The sequence below is a fragment of the Chrysochloris asiatica genome, unplaced genomic scaffold (assembly GCF_000296735.1).
Source record: "Chrysochloris asiatica unplaced genomic scaffold, ChrAsi1.0 scaffold00160, whole genome shotgun sequence".
NCBI lineage: Eukaryota > Metazoa > Chordata > Mammalia > Afrosoricida > Chrysochloridae > Chrysochloris > Chrysochloris asiatica.
The window spans coordinates 1,107,057-1,124,335 of NW_006408678.1; the positions used below are offsets into that span (position 1 = coordinate 1,107,057).

Genomic DNA, 17,279 nt, shown 5'->3' on the forward strand with positions numbered 1-17,279 from the left:
ATTAACAGGAGAAATGAGGAAATGGGGTGGAGGTTGGAGAAAGGAGGAGGATTTTATTTAATTCAAGAGAAGCAGTATAGGGGAGTCCTGGTGTGGTGCTGTGGGTTAATGCGCTGCACTGCAAAGTCGGTTTGAACCACAAGGTGGGCGGTTCAAGCTTGACAGCTGCTTCTTGGAAATTCTGTACCAGGTCGCTGTGGGTCGGAATCAACTCGACAGCACTCAACAACAACAACAACAGTGTAGCAGGAATGCTAATTACCTACTTAATATCTAATTTCCCTTTTGTTCCTTACTAAAAAGAACCTGCTTTTATTGGAGGTGGACACAACGTTTTCTAGTCTCTCTAAGGGTGGCCAAACCATGCAGTTCTGCACAAGAGGCTCTGGTGACACAGTGGTTAAGTGCTCAGCTGATAACTCAAAGGTCAGAGGATTAAACCCACCAGCAACTCCATGGGAGACAGATGTGGCATTCTGCTCCAGTAAAGAGTATTGTTGTTAAGTGCTGTAGAGTCAGATCCATAGAAACCCTGCATAGGGTTTCCTAGGAGAGACTGGTGAACTTGAACTGCCGACCTTGCAGTTCAAATGGCTTTGCAGTCTGACACCTTAACCCACAGCGCCACACTAGGACTGGTCTAATATGTTCTAAATCATCCTGAATATATGCTCTGGTCTCCAGAAGCAACCCGATAAAATGCACAGCAGTCTGTCTCTCTCCTCTGTATCTCTTATGAGAACACTTGTCGTTGGATTCAAAACCCACCTGGATGGCATTAATAAAGAGCTGCCCAGATTCAGAAGAAGAAGATTAAAAAAAAAGCAAATAAAACAGATATGGCAAACTATTAACCATTGTTGGGCATAGGATGGTAGAGATATGGGTCTCATTAGACTTCTATTTTTGTTGTTGATGTTGGTAGGTGTCCTACGCACTCATAGTGACCCTAAGCACAACAGAATGAAACACTGCCTGGTCCTACACCAATGTCAACCTCACAATCTGGCTACGTTTAAGGCCATTGCTACTGCCACTGTACCAATCCGTCCCTCCACTTTACCAAAAATGATGTCCTTCTCCAGAGATTGGTCCCTTCTGATACATGTCCAAAGTATGAAAGACGAAGCGTGGCCTTCAAGGCTTCTAAGAACATTCTGGTTGTACTTCCTCCAACATAGATTTGTTTGTTCTTCTGGCAGTCTGTTGTTGTTGTTAAGTACTGCGGAGTAGGTTCTGACTCATAGTGACCCTGCACAGGGTTTCCGAGGCTGTAAATCTTTACAGAAGCAGAATGCCTCATCTTTCTCCCGTGGAACCACTGGTAGTTTCGAACTGCTGACCTTGAGGTCGGCAACCTGACTCGTAACCACTATGCTACCAGAGCTCCTTTCTGGCAGTCTACGGCACCTTTAATATTCTTCTCCAACACCATAACTCAAATGCATCTACTGTCTTCCTTATTCATTGTCCAACTTTCATATGCATCTGTGACTTCTATTTAAATTCTAGTATATGTTGGAAAGGAGTCCTGGTGTGACACTGAAGGATAAGCGCAAGACCGCAAGGTGGGTTGGAACCACACATTGGTGGTTCAAACTCATTAATCACTCCTTGGCAACCCTATAGCTCCCATGATCACTATGAGTTGGAACCAATTTGACGGCACTTAGCAACAATAACAAATATGTTGGAAACTTCCAGAAATAAAAAGTTGTGGTTGTTGTTGTTTTTAAAGAGGAACTCTGATTTCCGCTGGTTTTGGATGGGTGGAGGATGAGGAACTGTCCGTAGGAGAATGTTTTCCTGGGTTCTACGTTCCCCCACCCGTTTCATCTCTGCTACAGGCCTGGAGCAGAGCTACAAACCCAAGGTGGGAAGCCCTTGAAGAGGAGGGAACGGAGAATCTGAGCTGACTCCTGATACAAGATTTCAAATGTGTTCTCCAAAGCTCGAGTTCAGAGAAATCATCTGGGCTGGTTGTCAGGTCAGTGATGGCAGAGGTGAGCACATGGGCTCTGTGGCCCTCCCATTCCCCACCCCCCGAATTAGAAAAACTGTTTCCCCTCTTTTTTTAATAATTGGTGTAAATGTGTATGATATATTTATGTAAGTACTTGGATCAACTGTCAACACTCGCGGAATCAGCAGTCAAGAGATCAGAGAACGTATTGCATTGGGCAAATCCGCTGCACAGGAACTTTTCAAAGTGTTGAAGAGCAGAGATATCAGCTTGAGGACTAGGGTGCGCCTGACCCAAGCCATGGTATTTTCAATAACCTCGTATGGATGCGAAAGCTGGACAGCGAATAAGGAAGATCGTAGAAGAATTGATGCCTTTGAGTTGTGGTGTTGGAGGAGAATACTGAAAGTGCCATGGACTGCCAAAAGAACCAATAGATCTGTTTTGGAAGAAGTACAACCAGAGTGCTCCTTGGAGGCCAAGATGGCTAAGTTTCGTCTCTCATACTTTGGACACATTGTCCGGAGAGAACAGTCACTGGAGAAGAATGTCATGCTGGGTAGGGTGGAGGGTCAGAGAAAAAGAGGAAGACCCCCAACGAGATGGATCAGCCAGGTGGCATCAATGATGGCGTCAAGTGTGGCGGCGGTAGTGAGGTTGGCCCAGGATCGGACATTGTTTCGTTCTGCTGTGCATGGGGTTGCTATGAGTCGGTTCCAACTCGATGGCACCTGACAACAACAACAACTACATTTAATCAATTAATTTACCAATTTAACTTTTTTCAAATATACAGTTTGTGGTTGTTTTTATTGTTGAGGGTTGTAGAGGTCATAGCAACCTTACATAGAGTTTCTAAGGAGCAGCTGGTGGGTTTGAATTGCTGACCTTGCAGTTAGCAGTTCAGTGCTTATCCTATAAGCTGCACTAGGACTCCATATGTGCTTTGTTGTTGTTGTTGATAAGTGCTGTCGAGTTGGTTCTAACCCATAGTGACCTTTTAATAAGTTTTCCGAGGAGCAGCTGGTGAGCTTGAACCACCTACCTTGCAGTTCAAACTGGCTCTGCAAAACTTTAGTGACATCAATTTCATTAATCATGTTCCAATTAACATTTTGTTGAAAGTGTCCTTCTTCTCAAAAACAACAGGGGAAATACTGTTTTGAGGTGTGTGAAGATGAACAGCATGATTCGTGAATAGCATATGTGTACAATAAATATTAACTAAAGTGTACACATCCAAGCCGCACCTCAGTTTCAAAACAAACTCCCAAGGTGTCACATGCTTGGCTGGTATGGAACTTTTGCTGTTTAAATCAGATCCTTTTTATGTGAGCCATTGCCAAACCACAAATCAGGTCTCTCACATCCGGTATTAATTTACTGAGATGCAAATAAGCATTTATTCAATGACAACAAAGTTTTAGATTAATTGAGAAATGAATTTGATGGTGGTAGGCTGGCTAGGTTTGAACAGGGAGGTAAACTGGAGGCTGGATCAAAAGCCAGGGGCTCCTGAACAAAGCCCAGTTATAAAATGTCATCTCAGTTATTCAGAAATGAAATAAAAAAATAAGAATTAAAAGCAAAACAAAACAAAAAAACATTGTCATTTAACTGATTTTGACTCTTGGTGACCCCAGGTGGTACAAAGTAGAATTAAGCTTTGTAGCATTTACTTGGCTATAATCAGAGGGGCTGAATGGGTTAGAACCACCCACCTTTTGGTTAGTAGTCAGTGAACACCATTTTCATCACTAAGGGATTTAAAATTAAAAATCATGACTAATAAGAACTATAAGAAGCTGTTCCCCGGGAGAAAGATGAGGGTTTCTGCTCCCGTAAAGATTTACAGCCTCGGAAACCCTGTACAGGGTCGTTGTGAGTCGGAACCGACTCCACAGCACATAACAACCACCAATAAGAACTATGAGCTAAATTCTTTACAAATACAATATCATTTAATCGTTGATCATACTCTCACGTCACTTACTTTGGATACATTATCAGGAGGGTCTAGTCCTCAGAGACACCATGCTGGGTAAAGTAGAGGGTCAGCGAGATGGGATGGATGGACACAGTGACTGCCCAAGGTCATGGGCGCAAGATACAAACTCAGGCTGTCTGGCTTCCAAATTTCATTCTGAGTCACCCCACCGTGGTGCTCAGCAGGGCCTTGGGCCCAAAGTTCACAGGCGCTGCATACTGTACTATTCATTCCAATTAGAATTATCCCTCTGGGTGGGAATCTGGCCCCTTCTTTCCTGCCCTGGAGATTTTGTGACCATAAGGGCTTCTCATCCCCGCTCTCAAACCCTCATCATGTCTGTGTCTCCAAATCCAATAAGCAAAGTGTTCCTTCCGGAAGCCCTGTCAGAGACCCCTCTTAGAGACAAGAGCTCCAATCAGCAGATGAACTTGGCAAGCGATGGAGGATTAGGTATTTTAATCATGGCACTTGGAGTGCTGACGCGTAACTAGAACAGTCTCTACACAGGGTTGCAGCTTGAGGAGAGCTTGACCCAAGAGCTGAGCCAAAGTTCCCCAGACACCCTGGGCGCTGGCCCTTCCTGCCCCAGCTCAACCCATGTGACTTCAGCATCCCAATGTCACCAAGGTGGGAAGAATCCTTAAGGATAAGCCAAGGAAGTTCCTAAAAACTTCTGACCACATGTCCAAACACAAAGTGGTTAATTTTCTCTCCATATTATTATCATTAGAGTAGAATGCTGTGTACAAAGTGGGATCATTACATTGCTTCACTCTCTCTCTCTCTCTCCATTGTCCTGTTCATTCTAGCTAGCCATCTGCAGTTTGGTGAATTTCTTCTTCTAGAACCAAGTGATTGGCAGAACGTCTCCTGAGTGCCAGTAACCTATTTTCAGGGACATTAGGCACCTTGAAAAGAGCCCTGATGGCACATCTGTTAAGTGCTTGGCTGATCACCAAAAGGTCAGCAGTTTGAGTCCACCCACTACTTTGTGGGAGAAAAATGTGACAGTCTGTTTCTGTAAAGATTCACCTTAGAAAGCCTATTAGGGCAGTTCGGTTCTGTCCTATAGGGTCACTAAGGATTGCCATCCACTTCATAGCAATGGGGTTGCTTTCTAGAGGGTACCTTATAAGATACCTGCAGGAGCGTGTGCACAATAATTCAATAAAATCCCGAAGGTGACCTCCGTTCCATCAGCTCACCAAGCTGAGAGCTGCTTTCCACATGCCATTATTCCAAGGGTGACCTTTTGTTCCCCTTCTTGCCTACTTTGTATGCACTGGTACAAAACTCAGTTTGCCAAATACACAATACTCCTAATTTCTAGGCAATTGTCCAGACGAGTAAGTGCATTAAAGATCTTTTTATATTTTTTTTCACTCAAAAATCTTGCTCCATTATAGAAGTCACTGAGGGTTTCTTGCAGAAATCACATCGGTTTAGTTGTGACGTTGGTCTGAAGTGTTTTTAGAGAAAAGCACTCAGAGTGTAGAATAAAACAGACTGGAGCCCAATTCCAGTTTGGTCATTAACTTTGTGACCTCAGGCAGCCTCCTCAGCTATTTTTCCTTGCCTGAAAGAGACTCACAGTAACATGTACCTAAGAGACTGGCTATGAAAACTAAAAAGAGTAAGTGTAAAATGCTTAAACACAGTGTCCTGCATACATAGCGACACTGTTGTGACAATCACTACTAAAAATGGCTCTCCATCTACAAAACAGAAGAATTGATGCATCTGAGTTCTGACGTTGGGGGAAGAGTATTAAAAGCACCACGGACTGCCAGAAGAACACACAGATCTGTGTGGGAAGAAGTGCAGCCAGAATGCTCCTGAGAAGCCAGGATGGCCAGATTTCGTCTCTCATACTTCAGACATATTATCAGGAGGGATCAGCCCCTGGAGATGGATATCATGTTTGGTAAAGTGGAGGGTCAGTGAAAAAGAGGAAGACCCCCAACGTGATGGATTGACACAGAGGCAGCAGCAATGGGCTCAAGCTTAAGAACAATAGTGAGGTTGATGCAGGACCACGTTCTGTTTCATTCTGTTGTGCATAAGGCCATTATGAGTCGGTACTGACTCGACGGTACCTAACAACAACAAATCTACAACATAGCCGGGGTTAGCTACCTCTGTTCTGATACCTTGTTCTGAATTCTACTGAAGCTCTAAAATTACTGACTGAATGTGTTGAGGGTCTTCAGTCACTTCTCCCCACTCTCAACCCTTCTTCTCCGCCCTTCCTGTTCTCCAGGTAGGTGGTCCCATACTGGCTGACTTCTGTTTCTGTTTAGCCAACAACAGAACTACCAGAAACTAGAGTATCGAAGGCGAGATGGAAGAGGAGGGAGGAAGGGAGAGCGAGAGTGAGGGAGAGAGACAGAAATCACAGTAGTGAGCACAATGGCGGACCCAACAGGTTAGCTCTGCGGTGCTGGCAGAGGCTGGGACCCTGAGGGCTCTGGTTCTTGCTGATCTGGAAACACTGTGGCCCATTCCTTAAGGCCTCAGAGCATAACGTTGTTGTTAAGTGCCGTCGAGTCGGTTCCAACCCATTGCGACCCTGAATAGGGTTTCTGAGGAATGGCTGGTGGCCTTGGAAATGCTTTGGGGCAGCTCTACTCTGTCCTCTAGGTTGGGATGCTATGAGTCAGAACAAAGTCGGTGGCAGTGAGGCTTCATCCCTGCTCACGTCTCTCTGTGTGGTCCATTCTCAGAGTGGAACGTCTCCAACCAGAACTTCTTGACACCTTGAATATCAAGAGCTTTGCTCGCAGATACAAATGCTTACAGCTAGCGGTATAGTAAAAGAAAAGTAGAAAGTGCCAAGGGGAAGCTCGTTCAGTGGGACTGGAGGGTGTCACTGAGAAACTAGCTTGTAAAGCAAGGTCTGAAGAACAAGTAGGAGTTGGTCGTGTGTGTCTGTGTGTGTGTGTGTGGGGGGGGGGAGCAAGAGCACAGCCTGCAGAGATGAACATAGAGGAGCCTGGTGCCGTCAGGAAGTGGGGACAGTAAGAGAGGGAGGTACGCTGGGCCAAGTGGACCCCTGAGGACTTGGACAGGTGATACAGGAGTCTGGGTTGTAGTTTCTTCCCTGCAGGGGTAGGAAGCATGGGAACCATTACCTGATCCACTCACCCAGGAGAAGCTGGCCAGGTCGGCAGCATCCCTCATATTGGAGATGCAGAATGGAACCAAAGGAGGGTCTGACATGAGCAAGCATCTGGGGAGTATGGTGGCACCATCCCAGTCCCTAGAGAGTATGCCCACTGAGACAACTGTAAGAAGCAGCTTGGTCAGACTGGGCTGGCAGAGCAAGGGAGGCTAGAGGAGGCTGCTCACAACAAGCCACGCCGATTCCCAGGGACAGGGTCGTCCCTTCATGACACAGCCTCTGTGCGTGGTATGCTCATCCGTTGTGGTGCTGATGTTTGCTTCTCTTCTTCTCCTCTGGGATTTGTTTATCCTTTCATTTCCTAGTTTAATTTCCTTTTAATAAAGCTCTAATCTTGTCTTGGCTCACCGAATGGGAAAAAGGATTAGTCCACAGCCTAACCAGGAGTAGGCAGCAGAGGGGGAGAGGTCCCTTGGAGGTCAGGCTCAGGAAGGAGTTGGATAAGAGAGTGCAGAGTCCAGACAGACAGTAAACTCATGGGAGGCCAAAATAAAGACAACCATGGTGCGTCCCCCCAACCCACACACACACACCTGGGGTCCCTCCTGCCAGCTCAGGCCATGTTGCCAACACAAACTCCTACAAAACAGGACAAGGCCTGAGTGCCAATCGTAGCCCAGCCCTCTGGCTCTGTGTTGGAAAAGTTTCTTACTTCTCGAGTCTCAGTTTCCCCATGTGTATAATGGGGTTAAAGAGCTCTGGTGGTGCAAGCTGTTAAGCGCTCAGTTACCAACCAAATATTGCATTGGGCAAGACTGCTACCAAAGACCTCTTCAAAGTATTACAAAGCAAAGATGGCACTTTGAGGACTAAGGTGTGTCTGACCCAAACCATGGTATTTTTTAAATCCTTTCATATGCATGTCAAAGTTGGACAGTGAATAAAGAAGGCCAAAGAAGAATCAGTGCCTTTGAAGTATGGTGTTGTGAAGAATACTGACCATACCATGGGCTGCCAGAAGAATGAACAAATCTGTCTTGGAAGAAGTTAACTAATACATAACTATTATGCATTAATTTAAATGCATAATAACCTTTGCTGCAGTGAAGCTGTCCTTGGGCACTGATGTATATAAGTGTTGTCACTGCCACTGAGTTGGCAACTCATGGCTCTATGTCCAACAGAAGGAAACACTGCCCAGTCCAGAGCTATCCCAATGATCGGGTAGGGATTGGGCCACTGTCATCTACAGAGTTTTCAGTGCCTGATTTTCAGAAGCATATCACCAGGCCTTTCTTCCTACTCTACTGAAGCCTGTTCAGCATCATAGCAACACATAAACCTTCAATAACATTGACTGGGATTCCAACCCAGGTCTTCTGTATGGAAAGAAAGAATTGTATCCTGGGACCACCACTGCCTTCATGGATACAAACATGCCTGGACCTATTGTAGCACCCAAGGCCAGTCTCTGCAACAACTCCCACCACCTGACCCCAGGCTGCCTCCTGGACTCTATGCACCGGAGTCAGGTTGGGGGCTCTAGGTATATTCCGCCTCCCCTTGTTCTGGTTAGTACTGCCACCTCACCTGAGACAGATCCAGCCCTGTTAGGAGGGACCACCTGGGTCTGCCTGCCAAGCCCACACTGTGTGCTGGAAGTGGCAGGTCCAGAACTCAGACCCAGACTGAGCCCAGAGCCCTTTCTTCTCCCCACTAAGTCCTGCATGGGAGGGGGGAGGTTTAAAATGCAAAGCTGGAACTCTCCTCACCCAGGCAGTGCCCCACCAGTGGCAGGAAGCACAGGGGTGTCTTTTTGGCAGCTGTGCATGACGCCATTCTGCCTTTGAAGGAGAAAATTGGCCACACTTAAGACACTGAAGGCAGGAAACAGAATCTGGCCGTGATGAAGGATGAAACGTGGGGGGAACCACTTAAATGACACCTCAGGAAAGAAACCGGTAGGAGGGCAATATTTGGGCACTACTGCATGTCATTTTAAGCCCCTGGGCTGCACAAGTGGTACAGTGGTTCAGACCTCAACTACTAACAGAAAGGTTGGTGGTTAGAACCCACCCAAGTGTCTCGAAAGAAAGGCCTGGCTATCTACTTCCCAAAGATCACAGTCACGAAAACCCTTTGAAGTATAGTTCCACCCTGCAACACAAGGGGTCACCAAGAGCCAGAATCCATTCAACAGCAACAGGGTTGCTTGGTTAAGCCAATAGGTAATCTTAGATGAGACACAGCAGGGAGACAAGGAGACGCTCAGGTGCATAAAGGTGGAGACACGACCATTCGTGGGGGTGTCTGGAATCATCCCTGGACCTATTTGAATGGATATGTTTCCCAGCAGCCTCCAAGTAAAGATGATGGTCCGTCAGAGGAAGCCTCACTCTCAAGAGGAAGCAGTTCTTCGTCCCATGTGTCAGAAAGCCAGCTCCCTTGCAGAAACCCTCCTGGAACATTAGCCTTCATTAGGTGGCAAAGTCGAGGAGTACTAAGGCATCCCTTCCCTGGCTAACTGCACCCCTAAATCTCAGGGGAAATAAGAAAGCTCAGTGTGCTTCCTTGAGGTATCAGAGAAGCAAGGATGGTGGTGTGTTCATGAGAAGACACGTGGAGAATGTTCGGATGTGCTGCTTCAGCCCGGTTGAAATGGAGAAGTCTTCATGTTTAGGAAGCCAACCAAGTATGTTCACACTCAACTTGAGACCACACTCATAGGCACTGGTTTGCAAATCTCTGATCTAGAAAGATGAGCTCCTGACACGAGCATCTTCCAGAAAAGAAACATTTCTCCAAGTTCCATTAACAAAAATAATGACAATGAGAGCAAAGTGGACTCTATGATTCCACACCTATATTTCAAAGCAGGTGCCTTGTAGATTCCAGGCATAAAATGTCTGACAAAAGTCATGAGAAGCCAGATGTAACTTTGAGAATCTCTATCCCCACAAGCCACCAGACCACAATGCGTCTGGAATGAGGCACCAATATCAGGAAATGAAATTTACACAACATTTTCACACTTCCCACTCCCAGACTTGTACTTCCAGGAAAGACATTTTCAGCTTGAAAGCCCGGAGAAATGCCGCTATGTGCGTGGCTGGCTGGATCCGTGCCTGCCGCTGGTATGTGGGATTTGTTAAACCGAAACGCCACTGCTCTTTGAAGACTTGCTGTGGCTTTCTGGTTTGTGGAAGCAGACAATGAACTGGAAACTAAAGAAACCAAATTACAGCCAACGACCTAGACCTGTGTAAATTCAGGTACGTGAGCTGCCGTCTTGGAAGAGAACATTGAGACAAAAGTCTCCCAGTGAATCTTCACATTGGCCAGGCCAAGAGAAGGGGACTCCTGACAGAAATAGTAATTTGTTTCCTGTGTTACCCAAAATCAACTCCGCTACCCCCCAAAACCAAACAAACCAGGCATTCCCTTTATCATGAAAGTGCTATTGCTGTTGTTCGGAGCCATTGAGTTGGTTCTGACTCAGAGCAACCCTATGCACAATAGAATAAAATGCTACCCGGTCTGGTGCCATTCTCACAATGGTTGTCAGCTCGACAGCAAGTGGTTTAGAGTAAGAATATTACAAGACAGTGGTGGATCCATGTGTGAGACTTGGGTTCCATTCCCAGCCAATGCACTTCACCTACTCACCTGTCACCACACCATCATGTCTCCTGATGCTGAAATAGACAAATTCGGAGCACAGGAAAGACAGCATTTTATCCAATTGTGCATGCGGGGGCCGCCATTCAGGTCTGGCTTGGTGGCAACTACCAACAACAACATTGTACATTACAATGTAGAAGACATTGTACATTACAATGTAATACACACACACTCACACATACAAAATGAAACAAAAATTTAATAAGATGCTACTTTCATCTTTACTACATGAAATGCCCTCTGATATTTTCTCTTTTATTATGTTCTATTTTTATTTTTTCCCCCTATCTTCCCAATTCATCTCTTGTTTTCTTCCATTCTTTCTTTGATGTGGTGAAAAACATGCAAAACTATTCACTGCAGATGAGTAACGAAGCACAAGTAAGCCCCTGCTTACCTTGCTTATAGGGTACTCCATCAGGGGTTGTAAATATGAAAGGAGACTTTGATTCTAAAAGTAGGAAGGTGCTGTGGGGTTGGGAGAGAGACCTAGAAGCCCGCCAGACCTAGAAGCAGAATCTTTGATGTGGTGAAAAAATGTGAAACTGTTCACTGCAGATTAATAAGTAGTAAGCCCATGCTTACCTTATTGAATAATCTGACACTGTGCATATAACATATGTTCCTGCAAGTCTGAAAAAGGAAAAGTTTATTGAGTTGGATAGAGAAGGTCCCTGACCTTTAACACCAGAAAAATGAAGATACTGGGAAGCCAATGGCATGGATTTGATCCATCACTTTCCTAGTTGTGACAGTTAAGGTTTTGTGTTAACAGATGGAGCCAGGAATCTTAATGTCTTGGCAGCTGAGATGTACTCAACCCACATGATGAGACCCAATATAATGTAGTCACTTCTAGGATGAGATCTGCTATGAACAACCAATCAACTGAAAGGAAATTTCTTTGGTCTGCTGTCAATATATTGGACACTCAGACAGAACTTGTTGCTTCCTGCTGAGTCTGGATGCTGCACCTGGCTTGTCATCCCGCCTCCAGCTCTTTGGACCTGAGCCTGCTCTCTTGTCTGTCAATCCTGGGAGTCATCAGTAGCTTGCTGTCTGACCTGCCATCCCTGGTTCATCAGCACTGTAGCTCCATGAGTCAGAAGATTCATGGATTTGAGACTTGCCCACCTCTATACCTGTGTGAGCAATTTCCTCGGTGTAAACTTCTCATTATATATACATATGTAGGTTTCACTGATTCTGCATTTCTAGCAAAACCAGCCTAAAACACTAGTATACAACCTTGGACCAGCCTCTGAGTTCTCTAAGCCTCATCTACAAAATGGGAATGATCATAGTTATGATTCATAGCGAACCTTAAATAGACCTCTTGACACAAAATGCACCATGTGTTAGCAGCTATATAATATTGGTTGATGGTGGTTATGTGCCTTGGCGTCAGTTCTGACTAATAGTGACCCTGCATAGGGTTTCCGAGGCTGCAAATCTTTATGGGAGCAGAAAGCATCATCTTTCTCCCATGGAATGGCTGGCAGTTTCAAACTGCTGACCTTGAGGTTAGGAGTCCGACTCATAACCACTACACTATCTAACATAACTGATCCAACACCCCATCCTGGAATGAAAGACCACAGAACTAGAATGTTAACTAAGACAGTGTCAGGAGTTGGTCTGGGAGCTACTGAACACAATGATGACTTGATCAGTAGCCGCTGCTTCTACACTGAACAATTCCCCTTACATGAGTCCTGGTGTAACACTGTAGGAAAAGCACTGGACTGCTAACCAGAGTCCATGGCTCAAACCCACCAGCTGTTCCTCCAAAATGCTATACAGGGTCACTAAGTCAGAACTGATTAGACGACACTTAACAATAACAACCCCTACATAGGTCATCAACAGGCTCCGTAATTCACTTCTTCAGCTGAAACCAGCACCGATGAACTTCCTCCTGCCCCCATTGAAAGAGAGAAATGGGGATTAATAAAACTCAACTGAGATGGGCAACAGCAGATGTGGTCGTAGGTGTGTTTTATCGTTATGTCCACCCATCAACATGTCAGGGAACCACAGATCCTTCAATGCTGCCATGTTACTCTTATTCAAAGACATTATCCAGCTGAATTGGATCTGCTTCCTGAACTTTCTTCCCATTAGTAAGACAAATGGTAATTACAGTTCTCTAAGAATCTGAGTCTGTGTTAAAAGTCTCAGGAACGTGCCACCACATGATTAATTAATTGTTTGTGATGGAATGGGCCTTTAAATATTCATTTAAGTGTAACAGTGTACTTTCTTTATTTCTGAAAATGTGTAGATTATACCTACCTACATGTACCTATTATATTTTGCAACATACAAAACACAGGCATGGGGGATTATAAAAGGTGATGTTAAAACCTCTGACCTCACACCTAATAAAATGCTTTTGCTATAAATGAAAATTATCACAAAAGGAGCAATGGAGTTAGCTACAGAGGCAAGACTCTTGGTTTTCATTGGGCTCCAGTTTAGAGGAAAGTCTCATGCCTTTTTCATTCATTCATCTAGTCACACCCACCCATGTAACCACTCTCTCCCTCCTTCTGTCTTTGTCTGCCCTCTCTAGGACCAGGACTGCTGACCCTGAATTTACCCAATCTGAGAGTTGTGGTGGTTTTGTGCCATGGAGTCGGTTCCAACTCATAGTGATCCTGTACAGGGTTTCCAAGGCTGTAAATCTTTATGGGAGCAGAAAGCTTCATCTTTCTCCCACGGAACAGCTGGTAGTTTCGAACTGCTGACCATGAGATTAGCAGCCCAATTCATACCCACTATGCTACCAGAGCTCCTTAATCTGTGAGTTGTTGCTGTTGATAGGTGCCATCGAGTCGGTACCAACTCAAAGCGACCTTATGCACAGCAGAACGAAACACTGCCCAGTCCTGGGCCAACCCCACTATTGTTGCCACACTTGAGTCTATCGATGCTGCCACTTGGCCAATCCATCTCGTTGGGGGGGGGGTCTTTCTTTTTTTCTCTGACCCTCCACCTTACCAAACATAATATCCTGCTCCAGTGACTACCTCTTTAAAAACTGTAATCTAGGAGCTGTGTTTGTCTCATCCACGTCTTGGCCCAGCTCTCTCCGTTTCATCCTTCCTTCCCTCCCTCATTTTATGAACGAGTACATAAATGGATGAGTAGTCAAATGAACAGCCCCTGGTGATCATTGAAACAAATTCATTTTGTTGGGAAGGGGGAATATCTGTTTTTCAGCTGAAGGTAGAGGGTTTTCAAAAGATTAATGCCTGATCCAAGACAAATCAATAGGAAGCAGCCAGGTCTGGGTTATGAACATAGATGGTGAAACACATGTTGCCTAACGAATCGTAAAACACATTTCAGGGCAAATAAAGGATCCATCACAATTCCTAGAAGATCTTACTTGTGACGTAAAATAAAATGGCTCCAAGGAGTTGGAAGAGCTAAAATACACAGAGAGGTGAGATCCAGGAGGAGATTTGGGAACAGCGTGAAAAACGTGAGCACAAGACTGAAGATGGGCAACTAGTATCGCTGGGTCCCCAGAGAAACTCCAGTGGGAACAGTTCTGGATCTATGAGACCCATGGAAATACCCCATCATTCCTGAGCTCACTGTGAGCACCAACTGGGGCTGGCTCCAAATGCTGCCTTGACAAACAGGGGCAATCATTGATTCGTGGTTTCTTCACAGCTTCCTAGGACGCAGTCAAAGCAGGCATATCATTTTCTATGTATGTGTAGAGTCTAGTGATTTTTAATTACTCAGTGGCATTGGATGGGGTGTGTGGACAGTATAGGAGAGAACATCCTACTCTTTTACCCATCATCTTCCCTCTCACTGCTCCTATTCTAGCCCCAAGACACTCATGTCACAGTCTGACATCTGGATTCCAGTGGAAAACGAAGCCCTAATTACCAGGAAGTGTCCACAGAACGCCTGCAAGATGCCACGGACCCAGGATACTTGGCAGTGGGTGGGGAGATTGTGGCAAACAAGATACATAGGGTCCTGTCATCACAGAGCTCCCTGGTTAGTGGAGAAGGCATGCTAATAAACCAAGAACCAAACAACTATTCATCTTTTCTTCGGAAGACCTATACAGGGTCGCTCTGAGTCAGAACTGACTCGACAGCATGTGACAACAATTGTACTGAAGTTAGAATATAAACTCCATGAGGACAGAGATTTGTGTCTGTTGATAAGCCAATCAGCAAATAACTGTTCATCCTAATGATAGTAGTAACCAACCAACCAACCCAGCTGCATTCGAATCAATTTCAACTCACAGCAAGTCTGTATAGGGTTCCCGAAACTGTAAATCTTTACGGGAGCAGACAGTCTCACTTTTATCCTGCAGAGTGGCTGGTGGCTTTAAACTGCCAACCTTGAGGTTAGAAGTCCAATGCCTAACCCACAGTACCATCTAGACTCTGCAACAATAGTAAAGTCGTTAGAATACAAGCTTCATGAGAGCAGGGATTTGTGTGTGTTTTGCTCACCAATCAGTTCTAAGTGCCTAGAACAGAGCCCGGTGCACAGGAGGTGCTCAGTCATCCTGTGCTGACTGAATGGCATGCTCCGAAAGAACAGCAGGGGGAATGAGGATTGCACAGGAAGATGGGCACCTACCCTGGGAGTGACACTAAGGGACCCGAGGATGCTGAGGAACTGAGGAGCCTCGTCTGGGCTGAGGGGGCTGATGGTAGAAGGAGGAGCTGGGACAATTAGAGGGACTGAGATATCTCCACAGAAGAGAGGCCTCTGAGATGTGGCCAGAGAGGTAGGCAAGGGCTAGATCATGGAGAGTCGTGTTCAGGGGTACCTTTGAAGTGTGACCACTGTCCCCCCAAATTCAACATTAGAATGATAAGGGTGCTGGTATAATTTGAGGTTGGCTAAGAATGACGGCTGAATAACATGTTGAACGTAATTAATGTCACTGAACGGGGCATGTTAACGTTGTTGAAATGCCAAATGTTTTGTCACACATATATTTACCACATCTATGGGGGGAAAAAAAAAAGTCTGGAAGAAAAACATAACACAGCGGAAGGCGAGAGGACCACATGACGTTCTTCCCCCTCACTGTTCACACCACTCAGTAATTAAAAATCACCCGATTATATATTCATAGAAAACTGTGGGCCTTTTAAAAATTGCTTCATAGGAGGCTGTGAAGAAACTGGGAATGGAATGATTGCCCCACAGGGGGCTATTAGTCAGGGCAGGATTCAGAGCCAGCCTCAGTTGGCATGGACATGGTGAACTCAGGAAAAGCGGGATAGTCCTGGCATTAGAAAGACAGAGCAAGGGAAAACTAAGGAAGGCCCGGTGAGAAGAGCAGCTTTCACTGCATTTCCGCATTACAACTGATGCCCACAGGCATGCTTTGACAAATCAGGGATCGCAGCCTCAGCCTGACTAAGGCGATGATAAAGGAAAAGTGTCTGGGGACCCTCAGAACCGGGGGGATTTCAACACAGCTTTCTTTCCTGTTTCCCCAGGGAGGACCCAATGCCAGTGTTTCCTAGTTCCCAGGAGCCTCCCAATGTTAGTGACCTTTTGGGTGTTCTCGAAAGTGGTGGATGGTGGAGAGGAGCAAGACCAAGTGAGTTTAACACAGGTGACTTCGGGACCCAGGGGCAGTTCAGAGAAGGCTTGGATCAGCTTGGCAGAGGACCTAACAATTTCATGTGAGCAAGTTTATGGGCTAGAATTAGCAGACCAATTGGAGTGGTGCACTCAAATGCTAACTGAAAGACTACCCAGAGGCACCTAAGAAGAAAAGCCTGGTGATCTGCTTGTGTAAAATCCTCACTGGAAACCCTACAGGGCACAGTTCTACCCTGACACAGTTGGAATCCACTCCATGCCAACAGGAGGAAACCAATGTAGAGAATCAAACCCCCTGCCACAGAGTCCATTCCAATTCATGGTGACCCTGTACAGGGTGCCTGAGACAAAATTGTATGGGATTCAACCACGTTCCATAGACTCCCATTGACCTAGAGATGACAGAGAGAAGAGGAAGGGCTGTTTGGTGAGACCAAAGTGTGGTGAGACCTGGGACTCCTAAACCCATGGAAAAGACAAAGCCAGGAGGGCTAGAGCTGAGAGTGAAGCATCCAGCTGATATGAAGTGAGGGGAAATGCACAAGGATGTCCAAACTTGCAGATAGTATCCATTTGACCTAGCCTTGATGGCTTGATAATCAGAACTCAACTAGAGGAAGATAAAAAACATTTTTGGATAAAGGAAACAAGTGTAAATTTTTACAATTTGATGAACTTGACCAATACTCATGACCTATACTCAAAATACCAACTGAGAGGGAAGGAGTCTTCACGAAACACTGTCCGATCCTGGGCCAACCTCACAACTGTTGCCACACTTGAGCCCACGGATGCTGCTACTTTGCCAATCCATCTTGCTGGGGGTCTTCCTCTTTTTCTGTGACCCTCCACCTTACCAAACATGATATCCTTCTCCAGCGACTGGTCCCTCCTGACAATATGTCCGAAGTATGAGA

At 45.6% G+C, this 17,279-nt stretch overlaps 1 protein-coding gene across 2 annotated transcripts in view; it reads right to left on the reverse strand.

Annotated features, from left to right (window-relative positions):
- The window catches only part of CHST11 (carbohydrate (chondroitin 4) sulfotransferase 11), a 334,147-nt gene that overhangs the window by 112,973 nt on the left and 203,895 nt on the right, over window positions 1-17,279 (reverse strand). The gene's annotated exons all lie outside the window — the stretch shown is intronic.